A 19,825-nucleotide genomic window follows, 5' to 3' on the forward strand; every position below is an offset into this window, starting at 1 on the left:
GCTGGCTTTTGATTGGACAAGCTAGAAATGAAGTATATTTAAAATCTGGAGCCATGAGAATTCGCTCCTACTGATGTTCCTTGCAATTATGTCTGCTACAACACACACACTCTTATTCATACATAAGTGCTCACATGAACATGTAGACATATACATTAGTGTAGCATATGCATATACACACTTGCATACATGAGTACACATGTACACATACAGACATGAGTGTACACATAAACATGCACAGATATACATGAGTGTGCTTTCACACATGCATACATGGTGCAGTACATCATGTATGCATGTGTGAAAGCATCATGCACATGTACAGACATAAGTGAATGTCTACTGGATACCATCCTCAGGTGTCTTTAGTCTCTCTGTACAGCAGTTTGTGAGAAGGCCCTGACATGAGAATACTTCTCATCGGAAGTAAACCCTTCAAAAACAGTGTGCTGTCTCCTCATCCAGCACATTCCTCAGTTTGCGAAGAGGACACTCCCTCTATAGCTTTTTATAGGCCACGGCTTTTAATACCAAATAAAATGACGTGGACAATGAGGAACTAACTAATAAAATAAACAAGTAAAAATAACTCTACATACTGGCAGAACGATACCCATGATAAGGCTCCTCGTTTATACACCAGGAGGGCAGAGGTAAGTTATAGTGTAAACCTTCTTTCATCTGGAAGTGGCACTATAACCATAACAGAGGTCAGCCGGGTTCAGCCATCAGGCCTTGATAAAAAAGGGCCTATCATGACCAGCTAAAAGGCAGAATATTAGAGGGTTAAAAGCCTAGCCATGATGGTCAGTTGCAGAAAAGAAGTTCCCATTGTTTTGCTACCACTATTCAAAAAGTGTGAACAGAACAGTAGAGTAAAACTTCCAGCGCACGAACGTATGTGAGAACGCACACACATACACATATACATGATGTACACACTTACACATATATGAGTGCAGACGCACACATATATACATAAGTACACACATACATGATGCACACGCAAAAATTAACGTACACATATGAACGCCTTGACGTCATCGACCGGCTTCTTCTTTCTATGAGCGCATGCGCATTGCTACGGCGTTTCTTCTCGTGTCCCGAATCTTCGGAAATAGACGCAACTCCCTCTACTCCAAATTTTTCCTACCAGGTTGGTTATTATTATTACATCGGCGCTACCCCATTTTTCCCCCTTTTAATTAATCGGAAAAGTGAAAAACTATTGTCCTTCTTGCTCAATAGCCGGTGAGTTTACACGTCTTCTAAAACGATGTTTTATTTTCTAAAAAAAAAAAAAAAAAAAAATGCTTCTCTCTTTTTCGTCATGGCAGACATTTTTAATGATTGAAAAAAAAAATGAGAAAAAGAAGACACCTCCAGTTTCTTTTTCTCTATTTTCTTATATGTATTTCTTTTTAACAGAATTACTTTTCTTTATAATTATCTTCTGAAGATTAAACGTCAGCTTTTAAAAAATCTTTTTCTTGATAAGATCTTTGTTTTGAAATTAAATACTGATTTTTGTCGTCTTGTCTATTGAAAAATGTGAAAAAAGTCCTGCCTTGATTTCGATTTTATAAGAAATTTAATGAAAGTCTTTTAAAGATTAAGAAAAGCAAAAATTTTAATAAAAATATTATTAAAGATTTAGTTTATATTTTAATTAACTATAATATTTATCTAGGATTTAAATTGGGTATATCTGTTGGTTTATATTTAACCCAGTTAACGATTTAGTTTAAAATAAATCGTTAACGGAAGTAGAATTTCTGTATTAAATATTTATTAAAAATATATAAATTAAAAATACAGAAATGATTTCTATTAAACTTAAAAGATTTTTTTTTTCAGATAATTAAAATATTACTTATTTATTTTTTTTTTTAGGGGTAAAGGGATTTTGTTTTTATTAATCCAGTTTCTAAGCAATCAAGATGACTAAGTTGATCCAGTTACAAACACACCCTTTTATTTTTTTATGAAGATTTGACATTTTTTAGTCTAAACTAAAAATGTTGGTTTTAATGTGTAAAATTAACAATTTGGAAGTATATTTTATTTTTAATTTGTATGCTTACTAATTCTGACTACTTCTCGTATCTCTTTATTTCTCGCCTCTGTGACTTGTCATTTTTTTAATTTACTTAAATTGTTTAAATAGGTATTTTACTTTAAGGTCTGTTTCACGTTCTATATATCAAAATATTTTTTAGATTTCGGTGGGCTGCAAACCGTTTCCGTCGCAAAAAAATAATTTTCATATGAAGAATTTTTTTCGAAAAGTGGGTGGTCACTTTTCCATTTAAATTTAACTTAAAATGAGCACCCACTTTCTGGCCACTTGAGAGAGGGGGCATTTTTTGTGTGTTGGCTAAAATTTATTTATTTATTTATTTTTTTTTTCGATACTCAACACTTATTGATCCATGCTGGAATACTAACGTTATTATTTAAAAAGCCATTCTTAACATGGGGAGGGTGTTTTGTACTCTCTGCATTAGCACCAAATGCACTCTATGATCACCTTTTTCGTTTTTTTTTTTTTTTTTTTTTTTTTTAACCTTCTATTAACAGGTGCTTATGCAGTTTAATTAACTGGTTGGAGCAGGAGAACTGTTCAATATTTTACAAAAATTCTGTTTACATTTGGTGTGTGTGTGTGGGGGGGGGGTGTTGTGGCCCCCACCCCCTCCACCAAATGTAAACAGAATTTTTGTAAAATATTGAACAGTTCTTCTGCTCGGTTAATGTCGACGCGTTACTTACGTTAAAACGGTTACTTAAACTGCATAAGCACCTGTTAAAAAAACTAAGTTCCATATCCTCCTCCAAAAAAGAACGAAAAACAAACCGGCAGTCTCCCCCCCCCCTTAAAAAAAAGTTGACCATAAAGTGAGTGCATTTCTTCATATCTTGGAAACTACTTGTTTACTGGAAATTTAAACGTTAATGGTAATTTTAAAGGAAAGAGTGGAAAGAAAGCCCTCCCCCGTTCATTTTACGTTAAATTAATATAGAAAAGTGATCCCCCACTTCTTAAAAACTAACCTTTCTTCATATCTTGGAAACTACGCGTTTGCCGTAATTTTAAACGTTATTTTCGTTTTCAGCGACCCCGAAAACCTCCAAGAGTGGTAATTTTAAAGGAATTTTCGAAGGTGGAATAATTCTTCATATTTACCGCTCTATTTTTAAACAACTGTAATAGTTTATTTTGGAAGTATATTCCATAAAGAAAATAAACAACCCACTTTAAAAAGAGAAATTACGAGTTTTTTTTTTTTTTATATTTTATTCGCAGTTTTGTGTTAGGGGTGCCCAAAATTCCGACAACAAGCACACCGAAAACTACAAAAACTTTGGTAAAACTATACAAACACCGTGACAGCGAATTAACCCTACCCCTAACCCTAACCCTAAACCTAACCCTAAACCCTAACCCTAACCCTAACCCTAACCCTAATCCTAACCCTAACCCTAACGCTGTCACGGTGTTTGTATAATAATACCAAAACTTTTTCTATACGAATATGAAACAAGCCTTAAAGTAAAATAATACTGATTTTTCTTTATTTTTTTAATTTCCTCGTGTCTTTATTGAAAGATGGAAAAGAAATCGAAGAAAAAACTTTTAGCCAATAAACACAAACAAAAAAATGTCCCCTTTCTCGAGTGTCCGGAAAGTGGGTGCTCATTTTATGTTAAATTTACATTGAAAAGTGATCACCCACTTTTCAAAGTAATTTCTTCATATCATGAAAACTTTTTTTTTTTTTTTTTTTTTGTTTTTTTGCGACGGAAACGGTTTGCAGATTCGTTTTTAGCGCACCGAAAAATACCGAAAAGAAAACAATTTTAAAAATAAATGACGAAATTAAATCTACCGGTATGCGTTTTGGTTTCTTCGTCAGCCATTAAAAAAAAAAAAATAAACGAACAAAAATTTTTTCTTTTTTCTGTAATTTTATTCCTAACCATTTTCTAAAGTCAAGTTAAAGATCAGCAGCCGGCAGCCCTGTGTTGACAAAGCTTTCTGCTTAGCGAAAAAAAACCCTAAAAATCCTTCCCATTAAAAAAAATGTAATATCGTTTCATAAATACTTTTTTATTATAAAAGTAAACCAAGAGGATCGCAGAAAGCCCTTTAAAAGCCTTTATCAACACGGGGTAGGTGCTAGTGGTCTTGAAGAAAATCGATGTTTTACGCCTCCACATTGACAACGGAAAAATAAAAACGCTTGTATTTTCATGCAACACTTATCTAGACTAATTCTAAAGCATTAGTTAGTGAATATTCACTTTACTGTATACATTTAACATCAACCTATCGAATTTTTGATCACATAGAAGACAGAACGTCGAGTGTTCGAGTAATCATTTTTTGTATTTTCAAAATAGCTATTCTGGAAGAACTGGGTTCAATTTTTAAATGTCAAAAACTGTTTTCATAATTTAGTTTGCCGATAATAAAGCTCATTAACTACATTCTATGGCCGTGGGTAATATTTTACTACGTTTTGTAACTATTGTATATTTTCACCTAACACTTTAATGAACAAAAATATCGTAATTGAATTTAACTTGAAAATCCTATTAAAAAATGACCTGGTTAACTTGCAAATAACCTGCAGAAGTACCAACAAATGTTTGAGTATAAGTTAGTTTCACAAACTTATCAGATTGAAATCTTTTTTTATAAAAGATTAAGGAAAATCAGCTGAAAAACATTTCTAAAAATTTTTTTTTATTTAAACGAATGTTTTTATACTAGGTGCATATATTTTTTTCTAATACTCATGAAATATACGTAAACTTCTGCTCTGAAAAACAAAAACACATCCACAAAATGAAAGACTTATGTGGTACGCGCACACACACACACACACACACACACACACACACACACACACACACACACACATATGTGTGTGTGTGTGTTAGGTCGGTCCCTTCATTTATTCTGTACTACTAAACGATATTATTGACGTTTTCATATCACGTACGTCTTTTTAGCAAACGTCACGTCTTGTATCTATATGACATGGTAAAGCATAAGGACTCGTAAATTACGCCTTCGTTTTTACACCAATATCTATATTTATTACTTGCCTGTATCTACCCTGTATTTTCCGGGAGTATTCAATTTTTCCATTTTTATTTTCTGTAAATTTGCAGATTTTCACTCCTGAGATTTACTTGTAAACACCAAGAAAACGTTGTCGGAAAGAAAGTCATTCGAGTGGGGGATTAGTTTTGTATATAAAATTAACATGAAATAATCCCCCATTTAACCAAATCTCTTTACTAACTTTAAGTCTAAATGGCAAGATCGTGAAACTGCACGTAATCGTCTAAAAAATGACCCCCCCCTCCCCCAACAATGCATAGAATTTCTTCCATAGGAAAGAAATTAATAGTTGCCTGTTAAACGTTAGAACGACCCGGAAATAGGGAGTTGTACCTATTTACTATGCCTCCCCACGGGACAGAGTTAGACACCAGGGTCGTTTTTTAACGTGGAGAAAAGGTACAAAAATAAAAATTGTCTCAGTCGTGAAGGATTTCTCCTCCACCGAAAGAGAACAAGAAATGGAAGTGCAGCATCTGAAGAACAGATACTACACTTTGATCTTGATCAAAAGGCCAAGAGAGTTGTATAAAGTTAAATTTGTATGCGAAACTGATCCTCCACTTTTGTTTTTCTGTTTCCATCAAGTTTTTCCATGTTCATACGAAATTACATAAAAACAGTAGAATCTCATTTTGTGCAGTGCATGTTAATCTGCAATATTTTTAATAGAATTTTCAAAAAAGCAAACGAATTAAACTTATCACTCAACTTTCATTTGTTATTGCCGATATAATTATATTCGCTATAATTTATTTGAAAAATTACATATCATGAAACATTTTTTGAATCGCCTAAAAAATACAAATCAGCAAATGTATAAATCGAAGAATATAATAGATGTCAACCTTTTTAAATTGAAATATTCAAACAAAAATTAAAAGCTGAAATGCAATCAGTTGGATCCATAAAGATAAACTAAAAGTACAAGGTCGATTACTTGAATTTTTTAAAATAGGATTTTCGTTTTAGTAAATCGATTTTTGTTAGATTGTACAAATAATGCAGTGTTTCCACAGAATTTGAACGGAACTAAACTTGGAACTTATATTAGGGTTAGTTCAAGATACAAAAAAAAGTTTAATATACTGTTTGTATTTAGAGGCACGCACACGGTATCTGCTGGCTGAGGTGCCTCTTGGAGCATCGTTTCAACTCGTGTTAACTTCAAAGGCTTCCATAATTTAAATAAAATTCTAAATATTTTACCAGATAATCCCCCCCCCTCTCTATCCCTGTGTAAATTTATTGAACATCATTTTTGTATTAATCCATTTTATTCTTGAAGTATACGATTAAGTTAACCGGAACCCTTATTCTTTCTAGTAGGATTTCCACTTTTCCTTAATTGAGTCTTGGACAAACTTTTGACTTTCTGAAACTTTCACATAAAACTGAAGTATACTGTGGGGTTATTTATTTTTTTTTATGACAGTAGCACGCAAGAAAATAATCGTTTCCCTTTGCTCTAAGAACACAAACGAACTATATTATTTAACTACTGCCTTTTTACACTTCATTTCAATCTATTTTCCAACTTCGCAGGATGACCACATTACTAAAACAATGTTTATTACTCATGGAAATTTGGTATCTGTCTGAATCCGAAATTATGCTATTACTTTTATTAATGTGCTATTGGTCACTAGTGCACTTTAATCGAGATTATTCTTTTTTATTTTCAGAAGAATTATAATAGGAAAAGATTCCAAATCTAAATGATTTTCTTTTTTTAAATTGAACGATTTCGACCTTGTTCACTATGGTTTCACTTTGGAGAGTGCACAGCTGGGGCCGACAACTTTCATTCATTACAAACAATAAAGTATAATGATTATTTATACTTTACTAGCGGGTGTACCCGGTGTTGCCTGGGTGTTTCGAGGTGTGTATGCTCTTAAATTAAAAAGAAACACGGGGGGGGGGGGTTTAAAAAGTTTTGGTAAGTAGGTAGGATCGAACCCGAAGCCCTGAGGTGAAATTGGAAAATAAAATGTGAAAAAAACATGACACGTTAACCGCTTGGCCAGCAAGAATGAGTTACTGAAAGACGTTTGAATTTATTTAAGTAAGAAGAGAATTGACAAGTTCCCGCACTTAATGAGGTCAAGTGGAAGTCGTAGAGTTAACATTTTGTGCGAGCATTACGATGATGTAAGCAATAGCTATTCAGCAGTTAACATTTTCTGCGGGACAGTTTTTAATGAGGTCAATAATCCGGTTTGTTTGTTTTTTGCCCAACTTTGGGGAAAACCAGCTTCCCCGTTTATTAGGGGAGTGTCTCGAAATGAAAGCAACCGTCTGATATGACGGTGATAAACCGACATTGACCAAATGTTACATCGCTTTCTGGAGACCACTGGCCATGGGCCAGCGATTTGAATCAAGTTTCGCTTCTTTATACCGAAAAACGAAAGCAACACGCGATTCGAAAATGTGAATATTTAACGTTTCAAAGTCGGGCAAATTAAATAGACAGGCGGCCCCCATTGTTAACTCCTAGATATTATCATTTAGACAGCATATAAAAAGTTTGATTACTATATTGTTCAATTTCTACTGTACACTCTTTAACCCTTATCCTCGAGTGGCCTCTTGGCCTTGATAAGTGGTGATGCCTATGTAAAAAAAAAAAAAAAAAGGAGCAGACCACTATTTTGTGTTATAATTTTAACTTTATTTTAATTCAATGTGTAACACTGTCTTAAAACAACAACAAAAAAAAAAGCATAGTCAAAAAATGGTAGAAAAAAAAACAATTTTTTTTTTTAATTTATTAAAATCCATTATTCTTGAGCAACGTTGTTTTCCAGAAAGATAAAAGCCTAAATTTTATATGAAAAGCAGAATATAAAACTTATTTTACTATTTTTAATGGAATGTAAAATTTTCTAAAACCTCCATTCACTGCCATTTTTGTCTTGATGGATAACACCTTTATTTTTTAAAAGCTTTTTGAATTTTTTTTTTCTTTGTCTAAATAAGATTTAGGATAAGTTGCTAAGAATATGCAAAAATATAACAAGTACATGAATTTCAAATAATTCCTTTTTTTTTTTATCTGTCTATAGATTTCATGTGGCAAAATTAAAAAAAAATCAAAATTTGATGATAGTTGCAGAGAAAGTATGGTAGCCTTTACATGAATAAATAGTCATTTAGTCTTGTAAATTTCCACGTATTTTTAACGTTTGTTTTGATTATTAAGATGAAGAATCAACTTTATAAGGATTTAATTCTTTTTACATACATATTTGTTCACATACATAATCCCTGAAGTTAAGCAACAATGAGGCTGGCCAATACCAGATGGATGACCATTTTGGGAATGCTAGACGCCGTATGTGTTGGAGATAGCTCCTGCATCTAGTACCATGCTTGATAGTTTTGACCCTGTCTTGCTATCAGCACCAAGCGTTTCTGGACGAGAGTGTGGTAGATACAAAAGTCCCCCACACTTAAAACGAAGTCAAGCGTAAGTCACAGTAAAAAGGAGAATGGGGAGATAACAACTGTTTGTAGGCCTCTAGCCTACCATAGGTGAAAAAATATCACATTACCACAAATTGCCCAAAGAAATTATCGTACGCAGTTATTGATATTTTCTTTTGGGTATCGATTCTTCAAAGCATTTCCTATTTAATGGTATATTAGCAATATTGAGCTCATTAAAAGAAAATTAATTTTTTTTCAAAGATTTAAATCGTGTTTTTCGTGTGTGTGTGTGTATATATATATATATATATTGCTAATCTGAAAGAATAATTAACATATTCAACGAATTTCACACTTCAAAACATGATGGCTGAAAAATTAAAAACCCTCAAAATTCAAATTTTCAACCTTAAAATCTGATGTGTGCTGTTTTTTTTTTTTTTTTTTTTTTCTCATCTAATCCTCATCCTCCCCAGAATACAATATTTTGTTCAATTTCGATTGATTATTTTAAGCATATTTATAACCACAAATAAAGGGGGGGGGGTAGGTAAAATGCATTTATTGTTTACATTTGAGATTTTCAATTCGGTCCTGGAATTGCAGTTGTCTGCTCCGATTGTGCACTCTTCAAACTGAAAACTAAAAAAAGTGGTTCCTTAAAATCAAATTCATGCATATCAAAATATTTGAAAATGACTGTTAAGACTTACTCAAAAAATAAAACAGTTTCGCAGATAAACTTGTTGACAAAATAATAATTGCAAGCATTTCAAAATATTCGGTACTTATGCACTTATGTTACCGTGCTGAAATAAAAGCGTTATTATATAAAGCCATTCTTAACATCGGGGAAAGGAGGGTGTTTTGTAACGATTCTGTACTTTCACCTAGCAATTTGATAAAAAATATCTTAAAACTTCAATTTAACTTGAAAATACTATTGTAAAACTAGGACGGTAACATAAGTGCATAAACATCAAATATTCTAATCCGACTTGCATTTTACGGTGCTTCTTTATAATTAAACTACAGTTAAATATGCCTTTTTGTCATCTCTAAAATAGCAATATATCCTAAAATTATGAAATTTTATCTAAATTTAAATAATATGCAAATTTTACAGAAAACCATTGTGAATGTTGAAACGAAACTTGAAGATAAACATGTATTTAAAATAATCGGAGAAAGTGAAATTCAAAAAAAGGGCAAACTGCTTTAAAAGAAAAGGCTAAATTCGAAATTTGGCCTGAAAACTTTGAGTGGTTCTATAATGGGTGATCGATTTAGTATAATGTTGTATTAGAAACTGAGTACCCCTACAAATTTTTCAATTTTTTATAATCTGGTAGACTTATTTGATAATAATCCACTGAAAAAATCGGACAAAAGACAAAACTAAAAAATATAGGGGGTGTACCGCTCGTACGCATGAATTAATCTCTGTCCCCTTAGCACCAATTTTGGATATATTGCTATTTTCGAGATGGCAATTACGTGATATTATTTTTGCTTAAGCCACCATTGAAAACTTGAATAAACATCTGATTATATAGACTCTGTTTCGAAGCTTATAATCAACATGAAAATGTAATTTCAAAATATATCTTTTTTATTTATTTTTTTTTTGTTCAATAAAATGAGGAAAGACCAAATTTTAAAATAATGAAAGGTTTAATCGAAAAAAAAAAAAATACAATATTTGTTTTTTTTTTTTTTTTTGTTTTTTTTTTTTTCATCGGTTTTCTTAAGATTTCACAAAATTCAACAAATTTTAACCGATATCAAAATCTATTAAATATATATAAATGCCAAAAAATCACCTACCTGTAAAAAAACCCCAAAACAAACTAAGCAATGGCTGCTTCAATTCTTCATTTATAAGAATTGTCCATATTTATATTTTATATTTTTAAATAAAAGGATTTTTTAAAGCAAGGGTCCCAGGAAATCGCATTTTCGTAACTCGTTTTGCGCCATTAGCTTAAAGCGGTGCTGCTGCTAATTTGCAACTTATCAAATATGGATTCGTCAAAGGGACATAATTAATGTCTCTTTATTGCGTGCTGTTAACCAAAATTAGTATTTTGGGGCCTTTGTAGTTAGAAAAAAAAAGCACACATTCACTTAAGTTTTTGCCGTTAAACAAAAAAATCCAGTCGGCCGATTTTTTTTTTTTTTTTTTAATTCTCTTAATGAAATACACAAGTTTTGGATTATTATATTTTCTTTCTACTTTATCGAGTGAATTTTTTAAAAAAATATCTAAAAAAAAAAAAAAAAATCGAATGAAATAGAAAATTGTCGTCAGCTTCCGGTATTTACTTGACAATATAAGCATAACATGAGCTTTCATTTAAAAAAAAAAAAAAAAAAAAAAATCAACGTGTTTTTTTTTTTGTTTTTTTTAATAAAGGTTGTAAAACTTTGGACTTTACAGGTAAATTTCTAAAAAACACTTTTTATTTTAAATTAGAATATTTTATTTATTGATCTTTTATTTTCAATTTGTGATATATTTTGACTTTGAGTAAATTAATTATTTAAATTTTAATAGACATTTGAAAATGGGGGGGGGTGAATTAAAAAAAAACTTTTGTCGAAAATATTATCTTCGGAAAGAGCATAAAATTTCACCTTGACCCTGAAAATATCGTAAAAATTGAACCAATAGAAAAATTGATAGATTTTTAAAGTTTAAAAATTGAAAAAAATTTCACTCGTAAAATTCAATTGATTTCATACGTAAAAAAAAAATGGCTGGTTGAACGCGCACCGGCACTTTGTAAACAGTTTTTTTTTTTTTTTTTTTTTTTTAAATAAAGAATATTTCTATTTTTTTTAAACAACTTTAATAGTTTATTTTGGAAGTATATTTCAAGCAGAAAATAAACAACCCACTTTAAAAAGAGAAATTACAAGTTTTTTTATATTTTATTTGCAGTTTTCTGTTAGAGGTGTCAAAAATTCCCCTCCAAATTCTGATACACCTAATTATACACCTCTGAATTCCTATTTTTATGCAATAACAGCGACCTCATCATTTTGTGTCTAGCAATGCCCAAAGAAACTACATTGAATAAAGGGAAACGTTTGCTATTGTTTGATTTTGAGAGGCCGCCGTACATTTATTTTGAAAGTAAGTAAAATCAAGTTGACTCTCTCCCCTAGATTTTTTTTTTTTTTTTTTTTAAACAATTAAAATAATTGCCCCCCCCCTCCCGGCAAAAGGAGGGTTGACCTGTAAATTCACGGTCACCCGTTCGTCTGTCCGCACTTTGCTCAATAACTACGCTTTGAAATTTAAAAAAATATGGCACAAACATTAAACATATGAGTAAAAAAGTAATAGAAAAGATTTTCCAGGAAAACTCCGTATGCCCCGTTAAGGGTGCCGTTCGGATTAAAATGGCTAAAATTTGCCACTTTTGTGCATATTAAAAAAAAAAAAAAAAAAAAAAAAAAACGCTTTGGATTTTTATAAAACTTTCTGAAAAGTTGTAACTGATTTCTATATAATTTTGTTTGTCTATACTTCGCGATAACTTTTGGCTGTGTCCCGGGATCTCTTTTATAGGGCTAATAAAAACACTCCATTTTTGGGACTATTTAGCAATTTTGCATGGTGCTAACTCAAATTTAAATGTTAAGGCGTTGGGAACTTTTGAAGCTAAATGGGGGGGGGGCAAATGATGGACAGTCATTTCTTTTTTTTTTTTTTGCATGGTGTAGAACTCAAATTTACATATGTTAAAGCTTAAAACAGCACCGTTTCTTGGAACTTTTGGCCTAAATGGGGGATGGGGGGTGGCCCGGGTGAACTTAGTCATTTTTTTTTTTTTTATGCCTCGTTCACTGTGCACTCACGGGGGACCATGCATGCTTGCTTCACTTGCTTTAACTTGTAGTTGAAATTGCTAATTTAAAATTGCCAATAGTCGTTTATATTATGAAAATATTTTTAAAAAATTGAAAACCTTACTCAAAAATCTGTTTTAAAACTTTATATTGCAGAATATTGGAATTTTATTCTATTTAGATTTTTGAAAAATTTTTTTTAGATATTTTTTTTTTTTGTAATTCAACTAATATTATTGAAGAAAAAAGTTAATATTTTTTTTAACATTGATTTTATGTCCATTTTTTTTTTAATTTACGATTTCAAGGTAAGTAAAATAAGTAATGGGTTTGTTTATATATATATATATATATATATATATAATATATATATATATATATAAACTCTTAAGCTTTATAAAATGGTGCAATTTTTATGGACTTAATTTAATAAGTGTTGAAAATTTCATGAAAATCTAACTTAATTTCTGCTAAATTTTTAAACACAGGTATGTTTTGCCTTCAAAATGATCACTACATAAGGAAAGTTGTTTTAAGGCATCGATAATGTAAACACGATTTTGGCTTCGCATTTTCATTAATTTCTTATGGTGTAAAAAATTTAAAATATATTACTAGTTTATTTTAAGCTTCTTTTAAATAGCATAAAGGTTATAATATCAATTGTGCTACAATAGGAGGTTAAATCTGTTGTGCGCTGGAGGTCCCTAAAGGGTATATTAAAAAAAAAATTACTGCTGTAGTTTAATTCTAAACCAGCACCTTTTACATCTAACCAATTCTATTTTCTTTATTTCAAAATAATTCTTTTTATGTTAAATTTTATTTGTAAATTAAAAAAAAATTCTTTTAAAATATTGTTGCTCATATAGTAACATTTTTCAATTTAAATTTAATGTTTTCAGTGGTTACTTTGTTGCTTTGTTGGACTTGTTTTGAATCACAATAAAAGTTTGGTTTGAAAAATCAAAATTTGGATTATCTCTCCTTTTCCTTACTTGAACTTTTTCAAAACTGGAAACAAAATCTATTTCCGGTTAAAGTACACTTAGTACCTACTATTGTACTAATCTACTAATTTTAAATGCAGGGGTGTGGATTAGTGTAGTATCTATTGTCAAATCATCCTTCTAGGGATTACCTGCTTTTTGGAGAGTTGGAGGTTAGTGTAGTATAGTTTACTATCTGAGACATTACCTTTTTATGTTTGAAGAATAGTGTAGTATCTGTTCTGTGGTCACGATATCCTCATATGGATAAATATTTTTTGGTGGTGGTAGTGTTATTCTTAAATTAAAATGACTGCTATGTTTATTACTGCAACCATTCGATATTAAAGTAATTTTCAAGTTTTTAAAAAGAACGGAAAGTGTTTAAGGTTGAATATTATGTGTTCTTAAAATAAAGAAACACTTTAACAATCGCTTTTGTCCTACTAAAGAAGGTATGCATCTGATAAATGTATGCAATATCTAGTATTCATCCTCCCCCCACTCCCTTTTTTTTATAGTGTCCTCGACACTTTATTTTATAAGAAAAGCTCGTTATGGTTATAATATACTATTTGCTGTATTTATTTGGCGTTGCACGGGTGAAGGGCTGAGAGCAAAGTAATTGAGTATTGTCACGTTTACTTTTTTTTTTTTTTAATATCTGATTAATAATAAAATAATCCAGTGATCGGGCACACTAGCCTTTTGGCTAAGAATAAAGTGTAGTATTATACTCTTATCTTTACTGTCAGTAAAGGAGAAATCCTTATAGACTAAGATAATTTTTAGTTTTGTCCCAATCTGGAGTGTCCCCCACCCCTTTTTTTTTTTTTTTTTTTTTTTTTTTTTTTTTTTAGTTAGATGTTCCCCCACATTAAAAACTGATATGCCTAACTCTACCCTTGTGGGGAGGCAAGTAAACAGAAGACATTGTCTAAGAGTTCAATTAATACAGATTTACTATTTTATTTTTAGGTAGTGATCTCGACACTCGTTTATAAACAGATATATTTAAATAGTATTTGGGGGTAGGGACAACTGCTGGAGTGCTTGACGAATATGATTTGACTACTGTAATTCGGTTTGTTTTTCATTCACTCAGATTTTCTCCCTCTTATTTAAATTTTATACATTAATCATATTTTTGTATATATAATAATGCATTACATGGCAACTGCATATTTTTTTTTTTTACTATTAACAAATTCCAATATCTTTAGCAACTACTACTAGTTGGAGAGTGGAAGGGACTAAGGTCGTAAATATAGCATGATGGGAAATGGCAAATTATGAATGAATGAGGCATCTCTTTTGCTGCGGTTAGGCTTTTACTTGAACCCCTCCTCCACCCTTCTGTATGTGTCAGTTTCCGCTGACTCTGGGTTTCATTAAAATGGAATCTGGCATCATGTGAGGATGCTGAACTTATCTTCATTAACATGATACATTTTGTGTATCATATTCTGCTTCGTTCTCGCATTAAAGAAAAAATTGCCGATTAAACATCGGCAGCAACACATTTTCTTGTGGAACCAAATTCATGAGTTTCGTAAGACAGTTTACATCTCACTATATTGTGCATAAAACTTTAGGATAAAATAAAAACTAATTAATTTTAAGTGATATTGGTTGGTCTCATTTAAGGAAGCTCAACAAAAAGTTTAAACTGCCACCATTATTTGTTCTTAGTTTTATTTGTTTACATTTTTATGAATTATGAGTTTAAGTAATATTTGTTCTATATATGCAGAGGTGATTGAGTTGTGTATCTTTTCAGAGTCTATTCAGTTTCTTTCCAAAAGACGTAATTTTATATATTCGATGTTGTAGTTTTTAAATTGCATTGAAATTTTAAGATGTATTAAAGTTTTACTTTTGATAATTTAAAGAAAAATGGGAGATAAAAAGTTCAAGGAGGATGAAGGATGATGGAATAAAGTTTAAAACTTGGCAAAAACATGCTCTCCTTTCCCAAGAAATAAAGAAGCATTTCCTTCAAAAAGTTATCCTAAAATTAAATTTATATGAATATCTTTGACCCTCCCCTTTTTATTACACCTTAAATTATGTAATTTAAAAATAAATCGATGTTTTGCAAAGAGAATTTGGGACGATTGTACCAATAATTCTTAATCATGTGGTTGAATTGTGATTCTATTGAAATAAATTTCAGTTTTCATTTACGATTTACAAAATTTATACTCTTGTCCAGATGTCATTAGAAAAACGAATCATAACTAAATTCTGAGGAGTGATTAACATTAAAAATGTGTGTCTGTTGCGGGATGGTGGTGGTTAGAATTATTATCAATCTGTTGTTTCATTGTCGTCCTCCCATGGATCATTTCCTCCTCTTGAATGGTTGATGGGTTTATTGTTTGTTGATGGAGACTCTTTGATGTATGGTGAACTCCGAAACAATGTAGGTTATTTTGGGGTGGTGGGTGGAGCTTTGTTTTTTTTTTTTTTTTTTTAAATGATTTTTTTTTGTCTTGTGGGGATGAAAGTAAAAGGTTTGATTTCGACTTTTTAAAAAATTTTTTTTTAAGGTTTCTGGTTTTATCATCCAAAATTAGTAAAAAAAAAAAAAAATTGCTTCCTCCGTAAATCTAAATTCTTTTTCAACACAGGACTGACATTCTTATCTCTATTTACTTGCTGCCCCTTGATGACAAAATTAAGACAAGTTTTATTTTTTTTAATATGGAAAAAATCTAGTTGCCAAAAGGCATTCTGAATTGGAACAAAAATAAAATTAACTGTCAAGAAGGACCCCTCACTCTCCCTTTACGAACCGAGGACAGAAGAAACACTATAATTTTGATCTCAACCAGAAAGATTCTAGTTTTATGTCATCTATTCCTTTTACTTCTTTATAAGAAATCATAATATATAATCCAATTAACAAATGTTTAAATTCAGCAAGCTTTTTTTTAAAATCTGGATTGGATGTACCCCCCCCCCAAAAAAAAAAACCTCCCCTAAAAGTTTTGAAGTGGCATGGCATGATCTAGAAATGTTTTTTAAAACAAACGTATCAACTCTAATCTTGGATTTCTCTGCTACGAAATCTGAACACATCACAACATTTTAATTCCAATGTTGAAAGCAAATAATAGTTTTTCTCATAACCATTTTGTTTAAAACGAATTTAGTACAGGGTAGAACGATAAAATTGTAGCCGTAAAAAAAAAACACTACATCTTTAAAACTTTTATTGAAAAAAATCAATTCAGATAACTTGATTATGTAGTAGAGTTGACATCTATTCAATGTAGCCGCCTTCAGCCTCATTCATTGCCTTGATATGGATCTGGAACTAGGAGCATGCCTTTTCCATAAGTGCTGCCGAGAGCTCGGCAAATACTTGTTGGGGCAACGATCAGGCTGGCTTTGGTGTTGTGGGAGGTCATGTTGGTGATGTATGATCAAACAAAGTAGTTCTGTGGGTTCAAGAGGGGAGCCAGTAAGAGAAAGGTACAGTCATAGCCCTCCTTCTGAAGTCAAGCCTGGGTCTCTTTGGACTTGTGAGCTGGTGCCGAGTCTTGCTGCCACACCCAGGGTCTGCCAGTGGTTACCTGATTGCATGAGAGGATCACCACACTCTTCAGCACATTCAGGTACACTTTGGTGTTGACTTTTAAGCCGACTTCGGAGATGTGAAGTGGCATGATGTGGCCCTCACTTGAAACCACATTAAAGACCATAGCTGTGATTCGTCTGATGTGTTGAGCTGTGCCCTCAAGCACTGAACCGTCCAGGTTTGCATTTTGAAGGTGCTGGCAATGGTCCTGTTGTCATGACTTGGATCGGTAGAGAGCACGAGTTGAACAGCTGCACATCTCCGATCTTGCTCGTTGAACATTGTGTCACGTTCAGACATAAGTCTCCTATCACTCTTCAGATTTGTACACAACTGGCCTACTAATAGTAGACCGTCTGCAACAAAAGAAAATCGGTTTTCATCAAACGGAAACGGAATCCTGTCTTTTCTAGGGCACCAATTTTACCATTCCACCATGTATACGAATGAAACCAAGAAACTAACGTGACACAAAATAAAAACATTCTTCATTTAACTATGAAATAAAAAAAACATAAGATAAATCTGAGCAGATAACACTTTCTTAAATTTACATCTAGAAAGAAGTTTGAGAATTAAATACAACAGCACAAATTTTTAGTCAATTTAATGTTTACCAAAAATAGTTATTCCTCCCTCTACCATACTGTTTTATCACATGACTTTAGTTTTTTTTCTCCGTTTTGGATCTATTTAAAGCAAAAAGTACCTGTTGTTGCATTTGTTTAAAATTTAAGATTTGAGGATAACTGCATGATAAATTGTCCTGAAAATCTATTGACGTTTTCTGTTAAAAGCTTTTGTTAAAGGCTCAGAAATCCTTTTAGCGTTTTTTTTTTTTTTTTTTTTTTAATTATAATCCATTCTTTACATTAAACAAAGATTTTGTTAATAACATGACTAGGCAGAGCAATGGTGTGGCGACATCAGCATATATAAAAAAGATTAAAAACAAGTTACCTGTACAATTATGATACACAAAAACTTTAATCATCAAAGATTTCTTTTGTTGGATAGCAATGAGATTTTTTTTTATTTTTTTTATTGGTAGACGTTTTTCTCTAAAGTTATTTATTTTTTTTTTTAACTATATGGATATGAGAAAATCTTCCTGAAATTCAAATTACCTTATTGATATGCACAACAAATTGCCTATTGCTCTGATAGTGATGGTTCACTTTGTCTAGTGAAGCATCATCACCTCGTGTTCTGTGTATGCAGTGTAAGAGGGGTGGTAGATTTTACAAAACGAGCAAAGTTGACCCGGAAATGCTTGCTTGTTAACAAATTGTCAAGGCAATCCATATCATTGGCTATGCAGAGGAGTCATTTCACCAGAAAAATCACTGATGGTATTTATGCATTAGAAGCAGGCAAAATCTAGCGTGCTCAGTTGTCTCCTCCTACCTATGTCACATTGACATACTGGCTGTTTTCTTCTTTTGTGATCTTCATTTAGATATTTAATCGAATCAATTTAAATTTTATTTTGCATACCCCCCCAACACGGTATCTGTAAATTCTAAACGGCTTCATATGCTTTGCCTGGATCATAAGGCTGTTGCATGGTAGATATCCATCATGTGGCATGTCTTTGGCTGTTTGCATCCATTTCTCTAACCTATGCAGGCAGATCATTCCAGAAGCATTTTAAACAGTTGATTATAAGAGACACAAAAATGTTTTATGATGGTTGAGGAAAGAAATGATATGAGAATATGATGGTTGTGTAATGTGACTTAAAGCCATATATGATCTCAGGAGGAAGATTGACATTATAAAGAGATATGTGTACGGAACAGGAGATTTTGATAGTATGGTCACATTAAGAGTAAGTTCTTGGATTAGTAGATGTAGAATAGTTGAGGTAGCAAATTCTGTTCAAGGAAAACATGGAAAGAGATAAGAGATAAAGACTTAACCATAGATAGATTAGTTTGAAAGTTAATTTCTAAAAGCTGTCCAATGCCTACTAGTATGTTAAACCGTATATTGTGATGTTACATCCTTACATCGTTTCAATTACATTGCTTTTCAATATTTTATCTTCGGAAATAGGTGCTTTTTTTTTTTTTTTTTTTTTACTTTGTGGATGTGGAAAAATGTTTTAAATTTAAAGTGATTGGAATAACTGAATCTCCTTTTTATTTAGTAAACTTCTACACTATAACACTAACAACCTGCAAAGAATTACTCTTTACACACCCCTCATAGATGATTTGTCTGAAAAAAATTTTTATATTGGGTTACCAATATTGACGGATTTAACTAGGATTCCCCCTTCTGATTTCTAGGGTACTAAAAATGAAATCTATGTCTTAAAAGTGAGAATATATATACTCAACAAATTTTTGATACAGACTTGAAATTTGGTATGATATTTAAACATATGGAAAACTTAATCGGGTTTTCATCTGGAAAAACTGGCTGCTAAGGGGTCAAAATTAAAAACTTGGTATATGGGAGCCATCGGATTTTTATCTGTTTGCTGTTTTGTGAATATGTCTGTGGAAATGGTTCACACGACATTGTTAAAAATAAGTAGGTTTGAAAACACTTTTTAAAGATCCTGTCAAGCTGACCTAATGGTTATCATATTTGACTCCTTACCTTTTCTTTTTAATACTTACAAAAAGTGAACTGTTTAGAAATAACATAATACTCGCATGCACATGTCTCAGTTTCTGTATGGATAAAATATATTTATGTGTATTTTACGACTGGGCAACATCAGGCTGCCTACTAATAATTTAATAAAAGTACATTTTTAAGATTTCTTTTAAGATAATATGCTTGTACCTTTGTTTGTATACAGATTATCAT

The 19,825-nt window shown here is 31.6% G+C and overlaps 1 protein-coding gene across 2 annotated transcripts in view; it reads left to right on the forward strand.

Moving 5' to 3' along the window:
- Positions 1-526: 526 nt before the first annotated feature.
- The window catches only part of LOC145242407 (cdc42 homolog), a 213,277-nt gene continuing 193,978 nt past the window's right edge, over positions 527-19,825 (forward strand). Inside the window, exon 1 of one of the 2 annotated variants that reach the window (XM_080105440.1) lies at positions 527-1,251. The gene's annotated coding sequence lies outside the window, so the exon portion shown is untranslated. The remainder of the gene's footprint in view (positions 1,252-19,825) is intronic. The other variant, XM_080105441.1, reaches the window with a different exon arrangement.

This window comes from Euprymna scolopes, chromosome 21, assembly GCF_053919585.1.
Source record: "Euprymna scolopes isolate OS-2025 chromosome 21, ASM5391958v1, whole genome shotgun sequence".
NCBI lineage: Eukaryota > Metazoa > Mollusca > Cephalopoda > Sepiida > Sepiolidae > Euprymna > Euprymna scolopes.